The following is a 25,712-nucleotide window of genomic DNA, read 5'->3' as shown; positions in this document are numbered from 1 at the left end:
GAGACCTTTGTCGTTGGTGTCATTCTGGAGGTGAAGAAAAAGCCGCTGGAAAGAGCTGCCCAGGGAGGACTATGGGAGAACTTGCAACTCTGGGCCATCTCTGGACATGAACATTTTGCATACATACAGGGGAGCTGTGTGCGTCTGAGTGGGGCCAGGAGGGGTCCTTCTCTCTCTTTTGGCCCATGCAGCTGGGCTTCTGGAGCTTTCCTATGTCTTGCTTTAGTGCTAGTCCTTGGAGGGTTGCCAGGGAAACCGCTGGCCAGCTCCGGGAGAGAGACGAAGCAGAGGGGAGGACAGTGGGTGACTCAGGCTGGCTTCCCACACACCACAACCCCTTACCCAGCACCTGGAAAGGATCTGGGGGACCCCCTTCCCCTGGATCCTACAGGTGACCCTGTTTATTCTTTCTTCTCTAGAGAGAGCAGTCCCTCCCGCAGCTCTGACTGGTGGGAGCCAGCCAGATTTCCCCAGGAAGGGAACCGGCCCCAGGCGCCCCGTACCCTGTAGGTTCACCCTGGAACACTGACAGGTGCATTCGGCCTGAGTGAATGTGAACTCCTGCCGTGCCCATGCAGGCGGCAGGAGCCCTGGCTGAGACGCCCTCCCGGGGGCAAACCCAGGATAATTATTGATCGGGGCCGCTGTGGACTTCTGACCTCGGCCTGGGAGGGAGAGGACCCGGAACGCGGGCCTGGGCTCCCAGGGAGGGAGGTGGGCGGGCCGCGGAGGGGGCCAATCAACACGACCACGATAGTGCGCCCTAGCCCTGCCAGTGGTGGTCGACTCAACCCAAACAAAGCAGCATGTGCTTGCGGTGCGGGGTCGGCTAGGGAGCCAAGCCGGGAAGACACCCCACCGTCGCAGAAAGGGGGTGTGCGCGGCGCCGGCACCGCCCCGCCGAGCGCGCCGCCACCTCGGGTGCGCCGAGGGGGTCCGGGTCCCTCAGGAGCGGCCGCAGAGGGGGCGCGAGAGACCAAGAGCGACCCAGGGCTGGCGAGCGCGCGCCGGGCGGAACCAGGAAGCGGGGCGCGCTCCGGGCTGCCAGCGGCGCGCGTACCCGGGCCTCCGCGCGCGAGCGGCGCGCGCGCCCCCGCGGGCCCCGGCGGGAGGAGAGTCGGCGGCCGGAGCCGTCACCCCGGGCGGGGACCCAGCGCAGGCGACTCCGCGCGGCGGCCCGGCCGAGGGAGGGAGCGAGCGAGCGGGCGGGCGGGCAAGCCAGACAGCAGGGCCGGAGCAGCCGCGGGCGCCCGAGGGGCCGAGCGAGGTAGGCGCTGCGGGGCGAGCCCGGGGCCCGGGGCCGGGGGAGCCAGGCCGGGGAGCCAGCCCGGGCGGGGCCCGCTCTCCAGCCGCTCAGCCACCCGTCAGGGCCGCGCCGCCGCCATCGCTCCCGGGCCGCGGTGGCTGCGCGCTGGGCGAGGGGCGCGCGCGGGGAGAGGGGGTCTGGGCTGGCTGCCGGGGAGCCTGGGGGCAATGCGGGGCGCGCGAGGGGGACGTGCGAACGCCGCGGCGCGTTGGGGGGCGTGCGCTTTAAAGGCTGCGTGCGCGTGTGTCCGAGTGGGTGTGTGGGGACCCCGCGCCGACCTCCTAGGAGCTCAGGGGGCTGCTGTCAGCCGCCTCACACTTTCACGTTGCAATTCCGAATAGCCCCAGCCGTCTTCCTTGCTTTAACTTCTTTTTTTCAAAAGAGGTGCCCGGGACTCCGGGGATGGGATGAGCCTGCGGGGGTGCTTGGTGCGGTGGGGGGTATTAGCAAAGCTTCAAGAAACAGGGCCTTATAAGGAGTCAAGACAACAAATACGAACGTTTCGATAAGACTCTGGGGGGCGGGATCCCACATCAGGACCCGCCAGGCCTGGGCTCGTTCGTGTGGCCGTGGGATGCAGTGTGCTTTTTCTTTCTAGTCAGGAATAAAGGGTTAAAAGTGCTCCTGGTGTCGGCGGTAGATATGGAGAGTCGGAAGGGGAGTTGTTGTATCACAAAAGCTGGTCTGGGGCTAAAGGAATCTGGCAAGATGGTCGGGGTGATCAAAGAGGAAAGAACTCACACGGAGCAAGAGGCGGTTGCAAACACTTGTAGCCAGCAGTGATGGAAAAGGCAAAGAAGAAAAACAAGTGCCAGCTTTTAGGAAGACGGGATTAATGAAAACCACAAGAATTTTAAAGGCTAAAAGAGATACCGATTCTCTCTTTCCCAAAGAGCCAGAGTCAGTTCTTTTCTTCTTGGTCCCTGTGATCCCGCCATAGCTTGTATCAAATAAATGGTGCCAAAAGTGGGTCAAAGAATGTTAGAGCTGGAAAGGAACCCAGCGATGATGCCACATTCTTGTATTGTACAAATGAGGAAACTGAGGCCCAGATAGGTGGAGTAAGTGACCTGTTCGGGTGACACGGCTGTTTGTTGAGTATCCAGGAAACTTCAAGGACTGAGATTCGTGCTCTTCCCAAAGCACCATGCAGTATATAGATCTTTGCCTAGATACAATTCCATACATTTTCTCTGCAGTGTCCTCAGGGAATGCCCTTTGAAAGGGCCAGCGTGACACCGAATATCATGCTTGGGCTTCTGTCATTTTTTTCAGTCTTCAAGTGGTGTTTATGATCTGCTTGGATCTTAGGTTTCCAAAGCTGTTGGATAGCTGCCTGGGCCATAATAAGCTTTCAGCTGTTGGGTCTACATTATTTCAGATAATTTTGTTATCGTTCAATTAAGGTAATAGAACTGTGCCTCTCTCCCCAACATTCTGTTATTGTCCATTTGCTTATGTTATATTGCGTTATGTTCATTGCCTGTCAGTTCCTACGTGAGGATGTATTTTATTGAGTGTGCCTTTCTTGTTTTAAAATTTCATTTTGTGACACTGTAAATATTGGAGTGGTTCTGATCATTTCAAATGAGGAGAATCTTATTGATTGATTTTATTTTAAGGCTTCGGGTTGTTTTGTTTATTCATTTGGGTACCAGTTTCCATCTCATGGAAGATCATAGTTGTTGGAATGGACAGGGCTAAATGAGAGAAGGGGCTGTAGATTTAAAGAAAAACTTCCTATGTGACAATTTGTGTTATCTGTTACATTTAATTCAAACAACACCACGCCTTGGGTCAGGTAAGTGTGTTATCTAGGAGATGACTTGTTTGCTACTGTAGCCTCTGGAAGATGAAATTTCAAGCTCCAGATTGAGACACAGGGAAGGAATGGAGATTTTTTTTGTTGTTGTAAAGCAAACCATCAGAAAAAAAAAAGTTGATTTCTATCACCAGCAGTTTGGTTATTGCATAACTTGAAGCTAAACTCTGCACAAAATCTTTGCTGTATACCCAACTAAATAAACTATCCCACCTTCTCATCAGTTCTCACCTTTTCAGTGCTTGCATTTTTTTTGCCCACAGGTTGTTAATATGGATTGTGTTAAGAAATTTAAGGTGTGTACTTCCTAGTATGTATGATAGTAGGAGAAAAATGTGCTATCATCGTTTGGAGTGTTACAACATAAATATTTTGGTCAACACTTCCTATCCTGCTCTGACTTTTCATCTCATCTCCATTTTCTTCCTCTCTTGATTGTTTTTATGTCATTTACATATGTAAAAGCCACATCAAGACTAAAGTTGCCGCTTATTACTTTTTGATACTTAAGTCGAGTTTTTTCACATCATAGTATTGTTAGTATTCAAATTGTCTGTAATTTTTGTTAGGCTTATATATTATGAATCCATTTGTTGTGGTTTATTTGGCTTATTGTTATGTAGGTAGGTGACACAGTAGTCTTATGGTAAAAGGAAGACGTTATAGATAGGTAAATAACATGCTCAAGATTAGATGCAGGTTACAGGTGGAATCGAAGGAAGACTAACTATTTTCGTGCCCTACAAACATGTCTGTATCTCATAAAGTTATTCACAGATTTCTGGACATTCTATCTGTGACACATTTTTTCCCTTTCTGTTAAGAGTGTAGATTACTGCATTATTCCTACAAAAGGAAGCAAAATAACCCTAGTTTGTATGATTTTTCTGATAATTTGAAACTTATTTTAAAAAGCTATCTGGCAATTCCAGGTTACTGGACTCTTCAGAAGAATATCCTTTTATTTTGATACTATGACGTATCAAAGTATCAAAATACTTTAACTGTGCAACTTAATAAAAATAATGCTTCAAAGTTAGCTCCACACTATTGCTGTCCTCAAACGTGTGGTATTTAAAGGAAGAAAATGTTTTTAATTCTGCGCTTTGTGAATAGAACTCTTCTAAAATCAGAAGTGTTTTTTTTCCCCTGCAATGTTGGAAAAACAACAGTTTTATGCTTGTTTCTGGGAATAAGAAAGTCAAACTTAACAATCTAGTTTCCATTGATCAGACAGTTTTTGTACTCAAATTTAAGTTGTAAGCATCAGAGTGATAAACATTTTTTAAAACTGTATTCACTCTTAATTATAGTGGCCTTATTTGAAGTAAAATCTTGACATTGGGTGTTTTATTAATGATGATCCTCTGCTACTGAAAAGCCTATGTCAGTTTGGAGAAGATTTTGCACGTCTAAATCTATGCCGTTTTTACTAATCAAAAGAGAAGAGTAATTTACAGGTGTTAGATTTTTAGTTGGTTGAATGAGACCCTCACTTTTGATGGTTTCAGAGTTGAAATGACGATTTATTACTTTTGTTAGTTTGGGTCACACCCTTCACTTCCTTGGAAGGTATCTTTGAGGTTTGGTTTCCTTTTTTTTAAATGGTAATATTGGGGTGGGGGTGCTTCCTGTTTGTATTTTCAAAATTAGGTCCACATGTTAACCTTCTTGTAGTGTCACATTTTTATTTTAAACTTATACAGACAAACATCAGATGCCATGTGGTTTGTCTCTGACCCTTTGCGCTACTTCATGACAGCTTTACTGAGTGAAGCCTGAATACCCAATCGGGAAGGCAAGATGTTCTTGTCTTTTCCCAACTCTCTTTAAAGTTTAACAGCCTTAGAACAGCAACAAAAGCACAATTAACAGAAAAATGGAGGTGCTGCTATCTGTTTCCTCGCAGGTACTTGGAAAATGTACAGCACTAAGATAGAGTTGAAACATGTTATGTAGAGCCTTGAATGTCGGTGCTTAAAAGAGGAGTTGCCCTGGGTTTACATGATACAGAACCCCATGGTTTATATTAAGTAGTAATGATAGCCATTTTTCTGGACTCGCCTAAAAGCCATACACAGTGTCATGGAAAAGAGTTAAGAACGAGGCGAAATTTAGGGTATGGTAGTAGAGCCGAGGAGGAATCACCTTCAGCCTTAAAAATCTTCCCTGACTCTCCTGGATAACTTATGTGGTAGGTCACTTTTTTTTTTTTTTTTGAGACGGAGTCTCGCTCTGTTGCCCAGGCTGGAGTACAGTGGCCAGATCTCAGCTCACTGCAAGCTCCGCCTCCTGGGTTTACGCCATTCTCCTGCCTCAGCCTCCCGAGTAGCTGGGACTACAGGCGCCCGCCACCTCGCCCGGCTAGTTTTTTGTATTTTTTAGTAGAGACGGGGTTTCACCGTGTTAGCCAGGATGGTCTCGATCTCCTGACCTCGTGATCCGCCCGTCTCGGCCTCCCAAAGTGCTGGGATTACAGGCTTGAGCCACCACGCCCAGCCATGGTAGGTCACTTTTAATATAAATGTTGCAGGATGAGTTAAGTGGAACCTTGAGAAATATGTGTAGATTGTTTCAGTGATTAAAGCAAGTGTTCTTTTCCTGGCCTTTAACTCGCTTTATTCTAAGAAGTGTAATGACTAAATAGACTCCTAATTGAATTGACATTCAGATGTGTTTGCAGTTCAGGGGGAGTTTACCTCTTCTAAATTTTCATTTGGATCACATTACTAAAAACAGTATTGCATTAGCATGGTGCATAATTATGTAGAATTCAATTTGCAAATGAAGTTAATACTTGGAGTATCTTGACTTCCTATTCCCCTGCTGCCCCAATATTCAAGAAAGGAGAAGTTATAATTTGTCACATACAAGATAGTTTCTTCTTTAGGTTTATTCTTAATAACTATGTCCATTTTCACATGGATGACACCATTGAGATGATGAATACTTGTATTGATTAATAAGGAACATTCATCTTTTTCTACCTGCTTTTGGAAGCTAGCTTGCAAAATCTACTACAACATTCACTCTTCATGTATTCTTCTATTACCTTTAGTACCCTCAATAACCTTTTTAAAAATTTTTGCACCTTTCTATTATGAAGAGAAATAGCTTCATATTCTATGCTAGTTTTTTGAGGTGCTTGTGCTGACTCATTTTTTAAATTATACTAAGATACAGAGCATGGTTTGAGAGCAGTAATGAGATTCTCAGAAAATATGAAAACTTTCCTTTCTGACTAGTTAGAGAAAGGTTGGGGAAGACAAGGGGAAATACATCAGTGAGCCAATCAATTATTGTTATTTGTTGGGATTAATTTGGTGACTAATACTTTTAATGCCCATCAGGCTACTAAATGTGAATTTGGCTTTACCCTGTAATGATAACAGGACAAACCCAACAACTTTCTAACATTGCTTGTTTTCCCCTGGTAGGGGATTTCTTTGCATATGGGAAATCAGGCCGAAGTTGCCAGTAACAGCCACATCCATGATTTGTATTAAAAATAAGTATTCATCATTCTGGGCTGGAGCTCTGCTTACCACGGCTCACCTGGGAAAATATTCTGATTATGTATCTAATCATTATGATGCCATCTTTCAAGAGGTGAGCAGACAATGAACAACTCCTTCAAATTATGTTCAAAACCCAGAGTTTGAGAAAATGTTCCAATGCCTTCAAGTATGAAAATAATAAAAATATTACTTAATGCTTACCGTTCACTGACAGTGTGCTGGGCAGACATTGTTTTCGGTTCTGGCCGTGTGTTAACTCGTGATTCTCAGAGGAGTGGGTATTATTCCCAGATGGAAGATGAAGAAATGGCCACAGAGAAGTTAAGTAATTTGTCCAAGGTCACATTACTGGTCTTGGCAGGGCTGATTCCAGAGGCTGCATCCCTAACCTAGTGTACAGCAAAGGCGAGCCGGCCACTGCCGCTTTGTTATAAGGCATTTTGTTTCTTTGAGGCTTATATTTCTTTGTGTTCCCAAATGGAGTCTTATTGGTTTTTGAATAGAAAATATTTTTATATGTTTAGGATTTTTTTAATGTTGATGAAGATGGTGATAAATATTTTTCCAATTAAGGTATATAATTCTGGTGGAAATTATATTAAAGCAGAGAAAGTCTTAATTTTTATTATAAGTTGTCTTTCGTTCTTCTTCCCCTAGCATTACCATATACATCATAGAAGAAGAGCTATAAGCTGTCTCCTTGGCCTCTGTTTACAAACAAAAGGATCATTTGTGCCAGTGTAGTGGGTTTGTGTTGACATACACATCTGTACTGAGAACTCAACAATCCTACTCATTTTATTTACAACTTTATTTTGAGGTGATTTCTGGTCCGATTCTTGTTGCATTAAAGCTTTTTAGAGCTATTAGTCATGATTTCTGAGATAGATTTAAGAATTTTACTTATTTGGGGTAATTTTTTATTATTATTATGTTTTGAGATGGAGCCTCGCTTTGTCACCCAGGCTGGACAACCTCTGTCTCCTGGGTTCAAGAGATTCTCCTGCCTCAGCCTCCCAAGTAGCTAGGACTACAGGCGTGTGCCACCATGCCCAGATAATTTTTGTATTTTTAGTAGAGACAGGGTTTTGCCATGTTGGCCAGGCTGGTCTTGAACTCCTGACCTCAGATCCTCCTGCCTCGGCCTTCCAAAGTGCTGGGATTACAGGTGTGAGTCACTGCGCCCGGCCTATTTGGGCTAATTTTTAAGACAACTGAACTATTTTATGTTTAGAGCTCTGCAAAGGCCATTAGAAAATAGTCTCAGAATTTTTTTTTTTTTTTCCATTTATGATGGTTACTTTCTCTCAGCACTTTTCCTTGGGAGTGGATTGTGAAGTTAAGTCTTGGAGACAGAATTCACAACCCTAAAGTGTAGTGCTTTAACTTGGGGAGATCAAGTCACAGACAAGAAGAACTTCAGTTCGCTGTGCAGAGAGTATAAACTTGTTCAAATAAACAGAGGATGTTAGCTTCCAGGATTGTCAACTGTCACCTTTGACCAAGGTTGAATTTTCTTTGAATGTTGACAGAAGTTACAATGTCAGTGGAAAAAGCTTAATGTGAGGTATCTATAACTCAGAATTTCCTTATGTTTGTGTCAGTGAGATCCTACAATTAAAGCTGTTTCTTTTTTTCTGTGTCTGATGAGTTTTAAAAGCCTTCACTGGGGTTTTCCAGCCTTTAGGTGAGAGTAAGTTAAAAAGTTTGTGAAAAACTATTTTTTGTTGTCTAAAATTCAGAGCCTAGGTCGGGCCCAGTGGCTCACGCCTGTAATCCTGACACTTTGGGAGGCCAAGGTGGGCGGATTACTTGAGGTCAGGAGTTGGAAACCAGCCTGGCCAACATAGTGAAACCCCATATCTACTAAAAATACAAAAATTAGCCGGGTGTGGTGGCGCACGCCTGTAATCCCAGCTACTCAGGAGGCTGAGGCAGAAGAATCACTTGAACCCAGGAGGCAGAGGTTACAGTGAGCTGAGATCGCGCTACTGCTCTCCAGCCTGGGAGACAGAGCAAGACTCCATCTCAAAAAAATAAATAAAATAAATAATTTCAGAACCTATAGCTGGTGGCAAGTCACTGTTTTTGGAGGAGTGGGATTTTGAAAAAATCTAACCTGGGCTAAATGTTAAGCTACATTAATACATGTCATTGTAGCCTGTATAAAAAGACACCTGAACATTTAATCTGTTAAAGTACTAAAAATTGGTTCATCAGTTTTGTAATATAGCATTCATTCTACAGTATATTTAAATAGGTAAAATGTTCTGTTAGAAATAATGCTAATTCTTTTTTTTTTTGTTTAGTGTTTCTAAAAATCTTTTGGCCATCTTTTAGATTTAGGAAAAGTAGCAAATTAGAGATCTACAGAAATCTACAGCTCTTTAAAAATGAAACAGTTTACCCTGTGAATTTGTTTTCAGGATTTGTGATCTGTTTCTGATGCCAGAAAGGTGAGACTCCTATCTCATTTCTGATAGAAAGTGAGGGAAAGCTATGTGTAGTGAGAACTGGATACTAGATTCTTATCCCAAAAGGTATGGAAGGTTTAATATGTAAGGATACCATGTAAATAGTCCCTCTTTTTGTATTTTCCTTTGGTTATTGTTATATAACTATAGTCGTGTGTCACTTAATGATACATGGTGACAAAGTTCTAAGAAATGCATTAGGTGATTTTGTCGTTGTGGTACCATAATAGAGTGTACTTACACAAACCTAGATGGTAAACCCTACTCCACACCTAGGCTGTATGATAAAGCCTATTGCTCCTAGACTACAAACCCATATAACATGTTACTGTATTGAGTACTGTAGGCAATTGTAACACAAGGGTAAGTATTTGTGTATCTAAACATATCTAAATATAGAAAAGGTACAGTAAAAACATGGCATAAAGGATAAAAAATGGTACATCTGTATAGGGTACTTACCAGAAACAGAGCTTGCAGGACTGGAAGTTGCTCTGGGCAACTCAGTGGGTGAATGGTGAGTGATTGTGAAGGCCTAGGACATTACTGTACATTACTGTACATTTTAAAAATATGTCTGGTTAGGCTACACTAAATGTATCTTGAAAATTGTTTCTTTCTTCAATAATAAATTAACCTTAGCCTACTGTAATACTTTTACTTTGTACACTTTTTACTTTTTTTTTTTTTTTTTTTTTGAGATGGAGTCTTGCTCTTGTCGCACAGGCTGGAGTGCAGTGGCGCTTCTGACCTCAGGTGATCCACCCACCTCGACCTCCCAAAGTGCTTGGATTATAGATGTGAGCCACCGTGCCCGGCCAGCTGTTTACTTTTTTTTTTTGAGATGGAGTCTCGCTCTGTTGCCCAGGCAGGAGTGCAGTGGTGCGATCTCGGCTCACTGCAAGTTCCACCTCTCGGGTTCACAGCATTCTCCTGCCTCAGCCTCCAGAGTAGCTGGGACTACAGGTGCCCGCCACCACACCTGGCTAATTTCTTTTTGTATTTTTAGTAGAGACGGGGTTTCACCGTGTTAGCCAGGATGGTCTCCATCTCCTGACCTCGTGATCCGCCCGCCTCGGCCTCCCAAAGTGCTGGGATTACAGGCTTGAGCCACCGCGCCCGGCCAACTCTTTGCTTTTTTATACTTTTAAATTCTTTTGTGATAACACTTAGCTTAACACATAAACATGTACGGCTGTACAACAGTATATTCTTTCTTTATGTTTTTATTCTTTATCTCTTTTTAAAAACATTTTAACTTTTCAAAACTTCACAAACTTTTTCTTAGAAGTGAAGACATAAACACACACATTAGTTTAGGCCTACACGGGGTCGGGGTCATCGGTATCACTGTCTTGCACCTCCACATCTTGTTCCACTGAAAGGTCTTCAGGGGCAGTAACACATATGGAGCTGTCATCTCCTATGATAACAATGCCTCCTGAGGACCTGCCTGAGGCTGTTTTACAGTTAACTTTTTTGTTTTAGTAAGTAGAAGGAGTACACGCTAAAATAATGATAAAAAGTATAGAAAATACATAAACCAGTAACATAGGCATTTATTATCATTATCAAGTATTATGTACTGCATGTAATTGTACGTGCTAGACTTTCACATGACTGGCAGTGCAGTGGGTTTGTTTACACCAGCATTGCCACAAACGTGAGTCATGCGTTGCATTACAACATTATGATGGCTACAGCGTCACTAGAGGATAGGAATTTTTCAGCTACATTTTATTATCTTTTGGGACCACAGTCATATATGTGGTCTGTCATTGACTGAAACGTCATTATGTGGTACCTGACTACATATATGGAAACCCTGAGTGTAGTCATGTTTTACAAATGGGGTCATCTTGCTGTGAGTTCAGATGTCAACTAAAAATACTAATTTCATTTTAATGTATGAAGAGATTGGCCTTTCTCCTCATGTTGAAGGTATCAAAACAAAATAGAAAATATTTGGCTTCCTGAGTGGCATGGCTACAATTCACATGCTGAGTTGGTGATGAAGCAACATCCCTTGACTTTGCAATACCAGAAAAATGCATATAATTAAAAAAAAAAAAGAGAGACAGGGGTCTTGCTGTGTCTCCCAGGAGATCCCTCCCACCTCCACCTCAACCTCCCACAGTATTGGGATTACAGGAATGAGTCACTGCACCGGGCCAAAAAGCATATAATTTTAAGGGAATGAGTTCTTTTTTTTCTTTTTTAAGATAGTGTCTTGCTCTCTTCCCCAGGATGAGTGAAGTGTGCCAGGAATGGGTCCTTAAATAAGAAAACTTATTACTTTAGACACACATTTAAAATTTTGTCCAAAATGTGATATTCTCAAAATGTATGGTTTTGAATTTTATTTATTATTTTAATTTATTATTATTATTTTTTAAAGAGTGGGGTCTCACTATGTTGCCCAGGCTGGTCTCAAAGTCCTGAGCTCAAGTGATCCTCCCACCTCAGCCTCCAGAGTAGATGGGACTGCAGGTGTGAGCCAGTGAGCCTGGCTAGTTTTGAATTTTTGTTACCCAAATATGAAGAGGTCTAGTTTGCACAGAACTTAACATTACATTCCAGCTTTGTTGGTAAATTTGAACAGGATATAAGTGGCTTTAATACATAATAAAAGAAATATCTTCTTATAGATATACATACATCTTTTTATATGTATACATAAATATTTAAAACTTCTTTATGCCAAAAAATGCCAGAAACCAAAGCTAAGTGACAAAATAAGAAAAATATTTCTAACATATATGACAAAGCATTGTGGGTAAATATTTGTAATATATAAGTAATCTATATAAGTAGTAATAGAAAATGAACAAAAGAAAAACTACAGATAGCCAATAATCATGTGAAACAGTATTCGCCCATACTAGAAATCAAGAAATGCAAATAAAAATGACAAGTTTTTTCAGTTAACAGATTTATGAAGACTAAAAATATTGAAAAATAAGGGCAGTGTTGCTTGGGAATGTGATACTTTCATGCTCATTGGTTGAAATGTAAATTGGTGCTCTTTTTGGAGGGCAGTTTGATACATGTATTGAGAGTCTTAAGAGTGCATACTCAGGCCGGGCATGGGAGCTCACGCCTGTATTCCCACCACTTTGGGAAGCTGAGGCAGGCAGATCACGAGGTCAGGAGTTCAAGACTATCCTGGCCAACATGGTGAAACCCCATCTCTCCTAAAAATACAAAAATTAGCTGGGCATGGTGGCGCGTGCCTGTAATCCCAGCTACTCGGGAGCCTGAGGTTGTCAGAGGTTGAGGGAGTCAGAGGTTGCAGTGAGCCGAGATCGCATCACTGCACTCCAGCCTGGTGACAGAGTGAAACTCCGTCTCAAAAAAAAAAAAGTACATACCCTTTGACTTAGCAGTTTCATTTAGATGAATTTCATTCTAGGACATCTGAAATACGTTTAAAGATTTGTACAAAAGGACAAATCTTAGGCCGGGCGCGGTGGCTCAAGCCTGTAATCCCAGCACTTTGGGAGGCCGAGACGGGTGGATGACGAGGTCAGGAGATCGAAACCATCCTGGCTAACCCGGTGAAACCCCGTCTCTACTAAAAAATACAAAAAAAAAAAACAAAAAAAAAAACTAGCCGGGCGAGGTGGCGGGCGCCTATAGTCCCAGCTACTTGGGAGGCTGAGGCAGGAGAATGGTGTGAACCCGGGAGGCGGAGCTTGCAGTGAGCCGAGATCCGGCCACTGCACTCCAGCCTGGGTGACAGAGCAAGACTCCGTCTCAAAAAAAAAAAAAAAAAAAGGACAAATCTTAAAATAGCAATAAATTGGAAAAATCTTGCTGTTTCCATTAGAGGTTTAATAAAGTAAATCATTTATTACACCTGTGTATAGCTATCCAATGGAATACTGTCCAGCTATTTAAATTATGTTATAAACCAATATTTAATGACCTACACAGAATTCACTGTGTATTACTAAAAATGAAATTACAAACAATCATACACAGTTGTGCCTGGAAAAAAGAACAGGTGCTGAAAAAAGATTTCTTCCGGGTCGTGGAGTTCCCTGTGTGTGCGCACATGCACGTGCTTTGTAGTATCTTTCCATTTTTCTTTTGTTTTTTTTTTTTGTTTGTTTGTTTGTTTTTTTTGAGACGGAGTCTCGCTGTGTCGCCCAGGCTGGGGTGCAGTGGCGAGATCTCGGCTCACTGCAAGCTCCGCCTCCCGGGTTCACGCCATTCTCCTGCCTCAGCCTCCGAGTAGCTGGGACTACAGGCGCCCGCCACCACGCCCGGCTAGTTTTTTGTATTTTTAGTAGAGACGGGGTTTCACCATGTTAGCCAGGGATGGTCTCGATCTCCTCACCTCGTGATCCACCCGCCTCGGCCTCCCAAAGTGCTGGGATTACAGGCTTGAGCCACCGCGCCCGGCCTCCATTTTTCTATAATAAACAGATTATGGCTGGGCACAGTGGCTCATGCCTATATTTCCAGCACTTTGGGGGGCTAAGGTGGGAGGATCACTTGAGTCCAGGAGTTCAAGATCAGCTTGGGCAACATAGCAAGACCCTATCTCTACAGAAAATTTAAAAGTTAGCTGGGCGTGGTGGCACATGCCTGTGGTCTCAGCTACTTGGGAAAATGAGGTAGGAGGATCAGCTGAGCCTGGGAGTTCGAGGCTACTGTGAGCTGTGATCGAGCCAGTGCATTCATCCTGGGTGACAGAGCGAGACCTTGTCTCAAAAACAACAAACAAAACAAAAGACCAGATGGTAATACAGGGAATCCTTTTGTAATCAGGAAAAAAAGGTTATCTTTAAAATGACTGTGTGTGTTGATTTGTCTTAGAATGTAGAATTTGTTTTTTGTTTTCAGTGTTTTCTTTTTAGAAGCAGAAAAAGGAGTTTGTGATGTTTTTGTTAATTATTTGGTGTAGTATCCTGTTCTTTGACATCTTTTGTCGAATTATATTAAAATCATCATAATTTCATTTAACATTTTTACAGTTAAAATGATTTGAAATTCAGGACTGTGTTATTTCCTATGCTTGGTGGTAGCCTGTATATTTTTACACAGAAGTGTATGGAGAATTCTATTGTTTTATAATATAATAAATTGTTAGGGAGACTAAAGGATTGCTTGAACCTGGGAAGTGGAGGCTGCAGTGAGCTATAATGGTGCCACTGTACTCCCAAGTTCGGGCAACCCTGTCTCTCTTTAAAAAAAAAAAAAAAGCCGGGCGCGGTGGCTCAAGCCTGTAATCCCAGCACTTTGGGAGGCCGAGACGGGCGGATCATGAGGTCAGGAGATCGAGACCATCCTGGCTAATACGGTGAAACCCCGTCTCTACTAAAAAATACAAAAAACTAGCCGGGCGAAGTGGCGGGTGCCTGTAGTCCCAGGTACTCGGGAGGCTGAGGCAGGAGAATGGCGTGAACCCGAGAGGAGGAGCTTGCAGTGAGCTGAGATCCGGCCACTGCACTCCAGCCTGGGTGACAGAGCAAGACTCCGTCTCAAAAAAAAAAAAAAAAAAAAAAAGCCGGGCGCGGTGGCTCACGCCTGTAATCCTAGCACTTTGGGAGGCCGAGGCGGGCGGATCACAAGGTCAGGAGATCGAGACCACGGTGAAACCCCGTCTCTACTAAAAATACAAAAAATTAGCCGGGCGAGGTGGCGGGCGCCTGTAGTCCCAGCTACTCAGGAGGCTGAGGCAGGAGAATGGCGTGAACCCGGGGGGCGGAGCTTGCAGTGAGCCGAGATTGAGCCACTGCACTCCAGCCTGGGGGACACAGCGAGACTCCGTCTCAAAAAAAAAAAAAAAAAAAAAAAACTGTTGTTTTTGGTTTTATATATATATAGATGCTCTGCTAAGCTATTCATTTCATATTGAAGATGTTTTGAAAAAAATGGTCGAGTTTGTTTTAACCTTGAACTTTGTATTATTTCAATATATTTTCTGCATTGGCTTTTCCCCTTCATCGTGGTACCTATGAAGGCTGCTAGGCTATGAATTTATTTTTCTTATAACTCCATTAGTCACACTTAATGAATTCTCTAAATGTTTATTATGGTACTCATTTGGGAATATCTGGTAAAGGAAATCTCTAGTGAAAGATATTTTCTCTTGGGTATAAGTCATTGCTAATACCAGAGATTTATGTTCTGCCTTAATTAAATTTACATTAAATAGTTTCTTTGTAACTAGAATTAGTGTTTAAAAGAATTTTCCTGTATGGACAACATAGCAAAACCTCATCTCTACAAACAAGAAAAATATTAGCACGGGATGCTGGTGTACGCCTATAGTCCAGCTACTCAGGAGGCTGAGGTCAGAGGACTGCTTGAGCCTGGGAGGTGGAGGCTGCACTGAGCTGTGATTGCTCCTCTGTACTGTAGCCTGGGTGACAGAGAAAGACCCTGTCTCAAAATAAAAATAAAAGAATTTTAACACTTTACGGAGTTTAAAGAAGAGGAATGAAAGTAAATTATGAGTTGATATTTTAAGAGAATTTAAATGAAATTACAACCTTAAAAATAGACATTTTTGAGCCCAGTAGACTTACTTATTTCATGTAAAATTTAAGTAAAAATCTATTTTAGGCCAGGTGAGATGGCTCGCACCTGTAATCCTAGCACTTTGGGAGGCCGAGGGGGAAGGATTGCTTGAGGCCAGGAGTTCGAGACTAGCCTGGACAACATAATGAGATCCCATCTTTATTTTTATATTAAAAAAATATCTGGCTGGGCATGGTGGCCTATGCCTTTAATCCCAGCACTTGGGAAGGCTGAGGTGGGCTGATTGTTTGAGCCCGGGGGTTCAAAAGTAGCCTGGGCAACATGGTGAAACCTCATCTCTATAAAAATACAAAAATTAGCTGGACGTGTTGGTGCGTGCCTGTAGTCCCAGCTACTGGGGAGCCTGAGGTGGGAGGATGACTTGAGCCCAGGAGGCAGAGGTTACAGTGAGCTGAGATTGCACCGCTGCACTCTAGCCTGGATGACAGAGTGAGACCCTGTCTCAAAAACAAATAAATAGGCCGGGCACGGTGGCTCATGCCTGTAATCCCAGCACTTTGGGAGGCTGAGGCGGGCGGATCATGAGGTCAGGAGATTGAGACCATCCTGGCTAACACGGTGAAACCTTGTCTCTAGGCCGGGCGCGGTGGCTCAAGCCTGTAATCCCAGCACTTTGGGAGGCCGAGGCGGGTGGATCACGAGGTCAGGAGATCGAGACTATCCTGGCTAACATGGTGAAACCCCGTCTCTACTAAAAATACAAAAAACTAGCCGGGCGTGGTGGCGGGCGCCTGTAGTCTCAGCTACTTGGGAGGCTGAGGCGGGAGAATGGCGTGAACCCGGGAGGCGGAGCTTGCAGTGAGCCGAGATCACTCCACTGCACTCCAGCCTGGGAGACACAGCGAGACTCCGTCTCAAAAAAAAAAAAAAATGCAGGAAGTTAATAAGTGTTTTTCTGTATTAAAGATAAAACTATAAACATATATTGTTCAATATGCCTACATAAATAAATCATTCTCTTCTTTTTGGTTCTTTTTTGCTTATCACCTCTTACCTCCTCTGCTTCCTAAAAACGTGATAATGTCATTTAATTCAAAATTATGTTTTCTGGCCATACATGGTGGGTTACGCCTGTAATCCTAGCACTTTGGGAGGCCGAGGTGGACAGACCACTTGAGTCAGGAGGTCGAGACCAGCCTGGCCCACTTGGTGAAATCCTGTCTCTACTAAAAATACAAAAATTAGCCAGGCGTGGCGGCATATGTCTGTAGTCTTAGCTATTCAGGAGGCCGAGGCAGAAGAATCACTTGAACACAGGAGGCAGAGGTTGCAGTAAGCTGAGATTGCACCACTGCACTCCAGCCTCAGCAACAGAATGAGACTCCGTCTCAAAAAAAAAAAAAAAAGTGCCGGGCGCGGTGGCTCAAGCCTGTAATCCCAGCACTTTGGGAGGCCGAGACGGGCGGATCACGAGGTCAGGAGATCGAGACCATCCTGGCTAACACGGTGAAACCCCGTCTCTACTAAAAAATACAAAAAACTAGCCGGGCGCGGTGGTGGGCGCCTGTAGTCCCAGCTACTCGGGAGGCTGAGGCAGGAGAATGGCGTGAACCCGGGAGGCGGAGCTTGCAGTGAGCTGAGATCCGGCCACTGCACTCCAGCCTGGGCGGCAGAGCGAGACTCCGTCTCAAAAAAAAAAAAAAAAAAAAAAAAAAAAAAAGTGAGACTTACAAACTAGAACTAGGAAACTAAGCAAGAATTGTGCAGAGTATGTAGAATATTTATGTTATAGACTAGCACTGTTCAATACAAATATAATGTGAGCTCCGATTGTAATTTTCTTAGTCTGTATCACAATAAAAAGTAAAAATAAACATAAAATTAATTTTAACAATATACTTAATATATAAAAATTGTCATTTCAACATGTGATCAATATAAAAATTGTTGATCAATGAGGTATTTTGGGCCAGTTTGGGGAGCCAAGGCAGGAGGATCACTTGAGTCCCCGAGTTCGAGACCAGCCTGGGCAACATAGTGAGATCCAGTCTCTAGCACAAAAAAAAAAAAAAAAAAACAAAGCGGGGCATGGTGATGTGCACCTGTAGTCCCAGCTACTTGGGAGGCCAAGGTGGGAGGATCACTTGAGCCGAGGAGGTTAAGGCTGCAGTGAGTCATGTTTGTGCCACTGTATTCCAGCCTGGGCAACAGAGTGAGACCCTGTCTCAAAAAAAAAAAAAAAAAAAACAACCAAAAAACCACAAAAACACAGAGATATTTTACGTTCCTTTTTTTGTATGAATGCTTCAAAATCTGATGTGTATCTTACACTTATAAAATCTCTCAATTTAGCCACCAAATTTCCACCAGAAATGCAAGAACTGTGTCAGATTTCATAAAACTTTTAGTTGATTGAGATTCACATACTCAGGGTGTTCCAAACATACTGAAAGGTTTTCCAAGTATTGAATTGAACACCAGTTTCCAGGTTTACATTTAAGTTAATTAAAATGAGATGAAATTTGCAATTCAGTTCCCCACTCACACTAGCTGCATTTCAGGTGCTTAGGTAGCACATGCTGCTAGAGGCTACCATAATAGACAGTGTGGTTATAGGCCTTCTAACGAAGGGAAATGAAATATAGGCTGTCTCCTGTTTTATAACATCTGGCTTACAATCAACAAATACAAATAGGGTCGCTTGGTGTAGCAAACCACCATGGCACATGTTTACCTGTGTAACAAATCTGCATATCCTGCACATGTATCCTGGAACTTAAAGCAAAACAAATAGGGTCTCTTGCCCTGTGGGAAGTGAAGCCACTGCTCTGTAGGGAACAAAAGTGTCTCTCTCTCTCTTTTTTTTTTTTTTTTTGAGACAGAATCTCACTCTTTTGCCAAGTAAAGTGGCATGATCTTGGCTCATCACAGCCTCCCTCACCAGGTTCAAGTGATTCTCCTGCCTCAGCCTCCCAAGTAGCTGGGATTACAGGTGCCCACCACCATGCCCAGCTAATTTTTGTATTTTTAGTAGATACGGGGTTTCACTCTGTTGGCCAGGCTGGTCTCAAACTCCTGACCTCAGGTGATCCACCCACCTCGGCCTTCCAAACTGCTAGGATTACAGGTGTGAGCCACCGTGCCCAGCACATAAGTATCTCTTACCCAAAGAAAGTGATGCCCTTAAAGCTTCTTACCAGACCGCCACCCCCAAGACACAGCCAGACATCCATAGATGCACCCTCTTGTTTGAAAACTGCTGCACCCTTGCATGACTGAAGCATTACCCACGTCCTTGGAGCTCCTGCTTTCAGAGGACCTCTCATTTCTTGGGAGTAGAAAAGCCCTCTCTGGCCAGGTGCAGTGGCTCACGCCTGTAATCCCAACACTTTGGGAGGCCAAGGTGGGAGGATCGCTTGAGCCCAAGAGTTTCAAGTCAACCTGGGCAACATAGTGAGATCCCATCTCTGAAAACAAAATTCTAAATAAAAATAAGCAGGCCACCCTGTTTTAGGTATAACTCAACTGTCAAATCACTTTTAGGCAGGGTGTTTTGTTATTTTTGTTTTGTTTCAGAGTGTTGTTTTACTTTATTTTTGAAACTGAGTTTGTCTAGAAAAGGATCATATTCACCTTTTGGTCTTAGCTACTCTTCCTTTTTATGAAATACATCAAGTTGATGCTTAAAATTGGGGCTCTAGTTACAGGTGAAATTTTTCCTTTCAGAAGAGAGTTTCCCCCAGAGTTGCTGTAGTCTTAGGAGATACTTAAGGGAGGGGAATCATTTTTAGTTTCCCTTAGGTGAGGCGGTAGCCTCCCTAAACTGCCAAGTTCCCACCATGACTGGTAACGCCACTGTGTGAGGAATACTGAACAAACGGAGCTTCAGAAAGGAGATTTGTAGAGAGATTCTGGAATCTAGGTAATGCCACCTCCTACTTAGTTTATCTTAATTTTTTTTTTTTTTTTTTATATGGAATCTCGCTCTGTCGCCCAGGCTGGAGTACAATGGTATGATCTCGGATTACTGCAACCTCTGTCTCGCGGGTTCAAGTGATTCTCGTGCCTCAGCCTCCCAATAGCTGGGATTACAGGCATGTGCCACCACGCCCAGCTAATTTTTTTTTTTTTTTTTTGAGATGGAGTCTGGCTCTATTGTCCAGGCTGGAGTGCAGTGGCGGGATCTCAGCTCACTGCAAGCTCCGCCTCCCGGGTTTACACCATTCTCCTGCCTCAGCCTCCTGAGTAGCTGGGACTACAGGTGCCTGCCACCTCGCCCAGCTAGTTTTTTGTATTTTTTAGTAGAGACGGGGTTTCATGGTGTTAGCCAGGATGGTCTCGATTTCCTGAGCTCGTGATCTGCCCGTCTCGGCCTCCCAAAGTGCTGGAATTACAGGCGTGAGCCACCACGCCTGGCCTAATTTTTGTATTTTTAATGCAGACGGGATTTCGCCATGTTCGTCAGGCTGGTCTCAAACTCCTGACCTCAGGTCATCCTTCAGCCTTGGCCTCCCAAAGTTCTGAGATGACAGGCATGAGTTACCATGCCCAGCCTTAATGGTCTTTTTAAAGGATACCTGATTTCAGAAGGAACCTTTGAAGAAATGGCTAGAACTTTTGTGTTTCTTTGGATATGCCTGGCATCTAAGCCAAATTAGTTGACCTTTTAATGTTAAATAAAATATTCAATAACTTTTACTAACGGGTGGGCTTTAGGGACCCCTTTATTTTACTGTGTTGCCAAAAGTAGGTTCATTATAACATTGAAAACATTCTGATGTAATTTATTGAATGTAAAATTAATTATTCCTCAATAAATTTGATGGATGATTTCCATAAAGGGAGACAAATTCCTTTCTTCCAAATATACTATGACAACCTGTTTTGAAATATTTAAAATATGTCCCCAAAGATGAAAATTAAAGAGCAGACATGAAGTTGTTATGCTCTAAGGAGTCATTCTTTTGATTTAAAATTCATTATAATTCCCTGGTTGTCTAGTGGTTAGGATTCAGCACTCTCACAAAATTCATTATATCGATTCTACAAAACTATATTGTGTTGAATTAAGAAACACATGGACATTTTTAAGTATTTCAAAATATTTTTGTTATACCTAGGTTTTCACTGTGATGGTATTTGCCGTTTTAGTAGAATTTGACCTATATTTTATTCTATGGGAAAAAGAAGAAAGTAAACATTGGCTAGCCATCTGCCACTCTGTACTGCTATTTGTTTGTGGTCCCATTGGGAATTTTTAACTCCATGCTCTATAGTTTTAGTGCTTTGTGAAGATTGAATCTGCAAATCATCTTTGAAAAATAGAGGATTTGATTTGATTGTGGCAAGCATGAAACTTATCCTCTAAATAAAACTGTACATCCTGGACCAAAGCTGGAATAATGCCACACTGAAATGATCTTAACTGTGGAATCCTTGATTGGACCCCATTTGTTTTGCACATACAATAGCTCCATAAAGATGATCGGCTTTCAGCAGAGATGAACAGATGTTCTGATTTTATCAGAAATTGCTTTTGCAACTCCAAGACTTCACAAAAGCCAGTAATCCCCCTGTTAGTCTGACGTTGTGGAGATGCTTTTACAACTTTTTTCCAGACACTGGTTTAAATGCACAGACTTTGTCATTGACCTGTAAGATTCAGGTGTCAGGTGGTATCTGTTTTCCCCCGATAGAAATAAAGAGAAGAAGATTAAAAACAAAAACCAGAAAGTATAGCAGGGGTGCAATTATTTATTTAAAGTATTTAATATTACATACCAGAATCTAAGTTCCATAAAGCATGTCTTTTGTTCACTGCTGCATTCTTAGTACCTAGAACAGAGCCTGACATGTAATAGTTACTCAATAAGTATCTGTTAAATAAGTATGGTAGTCCTGCCTTATCCCCATGGGATGCCTGAAACCTCAGATAATACTGAACCCTATATATATATATATATATATATAGTTTTTTCCTATACATATGTAATTATGATAAAGTTTAATTTATAAATTAGGCACAGTAAGAGATTAAGAATGCTAATAAAATAGAACAAGTATTACAATATACCGTGACAACAGGTATGTGAATGTAGTCTATCTTTTTTTTTTTTTTTTTTTGAGACAGAGTCTCGCTCTGTCTCCCAGGCTGGAGTGCAGTGGCGCAATCTGGGCTCACTACAAGCTCCGCCTCCCGGGTTCATGCCATTCTCCTGCCTCAGCCTCCCGAGTAGCTGGGACTACAGGCGCCCACCACCACGCCCGGCTAATTTTTTGTATTTTGTTTAGTAGAGACGGGGTTTCACCGGGTTAGCCAGGATGGTCTCGATCTCCTAACCTTGTGATCTGCCCACCTCAGCCTCCCAAAGTGCTGGGATTACAGGCATGAGCCACCGCGCCTAGCCGAATGTAGTCTATCTTAAAATACTGTATCTTACTATGCTGTACTGTGGTTAACAGAAACCATAGAAAACAAAATCTCAGATAAGGAAAGACTACTGTATTCCCCTTTAATCTCAATATAGCAGGTGTGTCCAGAGAGCTTCAACCTTCAGAAGGACTGAACGTGTGCCTTTTACTGTGGAAGAAAGAAAAGAGAGGGGGCTGGGTGCAGTGGCTCATGCCTATGATCCCAGTACTTTGGGAGGCTGAGGCAGGAGGATCACTTGAGCCAATGAGTTAGAGACCAGCCTGGGCTGCAGAGTGAGACCCTATCTCAAAAAAAGTTGGGGGGATGGGGGAGAAGAGAGAGGGGACAGCAAATATCTCTTTGTTTCCTTTGGATTTCAGAATTAAAGATGGAAAAAAATGTGAGTTTATTAGGCAAGAACTTTGTTTTAACCCCATTTTAAAGATTGTGGAGATATATATATATCATAACATTTACCATTTTTAACCTTTTTTTTTTTGAGATGGAGTCTCGCTGTGTCACCCAGGCTGGAATGCAGTGGCATTAGCTCATTGCAACCCCAACTTCCTGGATTCAAGTGATTCTTCTGCCTCAGCCTCCTGAGTAGCTGGGATTACAGGTGTGCGCCACCATGCCTGGCTAATTTTGGTATTTTTAATAGAGGTGGGGTTTCACCATGTTGACCAGGGTGGTCTGGAACTCCTGACCTTAGGTGAACCACCCGCCTCGGCCTCCCAAAGTGCTGGGATTACAGGCGTGAGCCACTGCACCTGGCCATTTCACTATTTTAAAGTACAGTTCAGTGGCATTAAGCACATTCACATTGTTGTGTGACCGTCAGCACCTGGTCCATCTCCAGAATTTTTTCATCCTAAACTAAAATCCTGTATTTATTAAACAGTAATGAGAATAAAACTCTCCATTTGCCCCTCCCTGCAGGCTCTGACAACCACCATTCATTCTTTCTGTCTCTATGATGGTTTGACTACTCCAGGCATCTCATATCAGTGGAATCATACACTGTCTGCCCCTTTGTGTTCATTCCTTTTTTTCAATATGATCCTTTTGCTTGGAGACTTCACAGTTTTCCTTTCCTTTGATTGTTTGGTTTTTGCTTTGTACCTAGACCTGGCCAGTGATGCATATGCAACAAGTATGCAAAGACAAGTTAATTCAGCAGCTTGTTGCATACCACTAGGGGGTTATTAAAGCTTTGAAAATGTGATTCCTCATCTGTATGTCTGTGGCTTATCTACTTCAAGTCTTGCTGATAAACCTGCACTGACAGTAATAGCAAAGATTAGTCTTTCTCCATGTTTCATAAAACAAATTGTTCTCATTCTTAAAGCCTGATTTTGAACTGGAAAATTACAGGTACATTATTGTAATTGTTTATACAGACAATGAGACATACTCTCCACAGGGGACCTCAGCTGCAGGGAAGGTTCTGATTGCGTGTCATTAAGAAGTGACAGTTATGAAACTTTTTTTTTTTTTTTAAGACGGAGTCTTGCTCCGTCACCAGGCTGGAGTGTAGTGGCGCGATCTTGGCTCACTGCAACCTCTGCCTCCTGGGTTCAAGCAATTCTCCTGCCTCAGCCTTCGGAGTAGCTGGGACTACAGGCGCATGTCACCACGCCCAGCTAATTTTTGTATTTTTTGTAGAGACGGGGTTTCACCATGTTGCGCAGGATGGTCTCAATCTCCTGACCTCGTGATCCGCCTGCCTCAGCCTCCCAAAGTGTTGGGATTACAGACGTGAACCACCACACCGGCCTTCTTCTTTTTTGTTTTTCATTTTTAAAAATATTCTATTCTCATTACATCTTCCTTTCTTCCTACTTTTCCTTCCCTTCCCTTCCAGTTTGTCCCTCCCTCCCTCTCTCTCTTTCTTCCTTTTTTCTTTCTTTTTCATTCTCATTTTTCTGAGTAGTTGCTAAAGACACAGCCTGACCTGAGGGGTCCAAATATAGGTGAAACAATCATAGCTCTCTAGCAGTTCACCTGGAGGGAGAGAGAAAAAGAGAGTAAGAGAACCAAAATGAAGGGGAAATATTCTTAATTTTTTTTTTTTAAGGACAGAAACTAACTCGTTGAGGAAAAAGAGAAATATACTGGGAGTTCTGATTAGTAGGAACAAAGAGAAAGAGGAGAGCTTTGAAGAATTATTTGAAAAGTAATCTATGGAATTTAGCTTTAAAGCAGGATCTTGGGCTGTAGACTATTTTATTATTATTATTATTTTAAGAGATAGAGTGCAGTGGTGCAATCATAGCTCACTGTAGCCTCACACTCCTGGGCTCAAGCCATCCTCCCACCTTAGCCTTCTGAGTAGCTAGGACTACAGGTACATACCACCACGACTGGCTACTTTTTAATTTTTGTTTTGTAGAGATGAAGTCTTGCTGTGTTGCCCAAGCTGGTCTTGAACTCCTGGCCTCAAGTGATCCTCCTGCCTCAACCTCCCAAAGTGCTGGGATGTTGTAGACTCCTTTAGAGCCTCTTGAAATAGAGTTAGTGAAGTGATTTTCTGTCACTGTATCTGTGCTCATTTACACTGAGCAGATCACTTCTGCTTGACTTCATAGTTTCAACCTGTAACATGAAGGGTCAACAGGTAGTTCAGAACCATCAGAGTTTAGGCCGAAGCCCATAGAATAGGAAAGTTATTTTTAAAATTTATTTTTCGGCCGGGCGCGGTGGCTCAAGCCTGTAATCCCAGCACTTTGGGAGGCCGAGACGGGCGGATCATGAGGTCAGGAGATCAAGACCATCCTGGCTAACACGGTGAAACCCCGTCTCTACTAAAAAATACAAAAAACTAGCCGGGCGAAGTGGCGGGTGCCTGTAGTCCCAGCTACTCGGGAGGCTGAGGCAGGAGAATGGCGTGAACCCGAGAGGAGGAGCTTGCAGTGAGCTGAGATCCGGCCACTGCACTCCAGCCTGGGGGACAGAGCAAGACTCCGTCTCAAAAAATAAATAAATAAATAAATAAAATAAAATAACCGGCCCGGCGCGGTGGCTCAAGCCTGTAATCCCAGCACTTTGGGAGGCCGAGACGGGTGGATCACGAGGTCAGGAGATCGAGACCATCCTGGTGAACACAGTGAAACCCCATCTCTACTAAAACTACAAAAAACTAGCCGGCCGAGGTGGCGGGCGCCTGTAGTCCCAGCTACTCGGGAGGCTGAGGCAGGAGAATGGCGTGAACCCGGGAGGCGGAGCTTGCAGTGAGCTGAGATCAGGCCACTGCACTCCAGCCTGGGCGACAGAGCGAGACTCCGTCTCAAAAAAAAAATAAATAAATAAAAATAAATAAAATAAAATAAAATAAAATTTATTTTTACAATGTCTACAAATGCAGGTGTTAAAGTGCCAGAGACGGAAGTATTGACAACGAGAAATTATCTAAAACCAGGCCAGGCGCGGTGACTCACACCTGTGATCCCAGCACTTTGGGAGGCAAAGGTGGGAGGATCACTTGAGGCCAGGAGTCAGAGGCTGCAGTGAGTCGTGTTCATGCCACTGCTCTCCAGTCTGGGCCACAGAACAAGACCCTGTCTCCAAAAATAATAATCATCATCCAAAACCAAGACCGGCTCTTATTGGAAAGGTGGAAATGGTTGTGATGGAATTCAGCAACACCCATACCTTGATATTTCTGACTTTCAGGATGTTAGGAGACTCT

At 43.2% G+C, this 25,712-nt stretch overlaps 1 protein-coding gene across 2 annotated transcripts in view; it reads left to right on the top strand.

The window, feature by feature from the left end:
- LOC105472124 (signal transducer and activator of transcription 5B) overlaps window positions 1-25,712 on the top strand; it is a 91,170-nt gene that overhangs the window by 10,155 nt on the left and 55,303 nt on the right. The window contains exon 1 of one of the 2 annotated variants that reach the window (XM_071083169.1): window positions 1,123-1,267. The exons of the other annotated variant lie outside the window; for it this stretch is intronic. The gene's annotated coding sequence lies outside the window, so the exon portion shown is untranslated. Of the gene's footprint in view, window positions 1-1,122; window positions 1,268-25,712 lie in introns of those variants that run through there. 2 annotated transcript variants of the gene reach the window in all.

The sequence above is a fragment of the Macaca nemestrina genome, chromosome 17 (assembly GCF_043159975.1).
Source record: "Macaca nemestrina isolate mMacNem1 chromosome 17, mMacNem.hap1, whole genome shotgun sequence".
In the NCBI taxonomy this organism is placed as follows: domain Eukaryota; kingdom Metazoa; phylum Chordata; class Mammalia; order Primates; family Cercopithecidae; genus Macaca; species Macaca nemestrina.
This window is presented reverse-complemented; position numbering and strand designations above follow the sequence as displayed.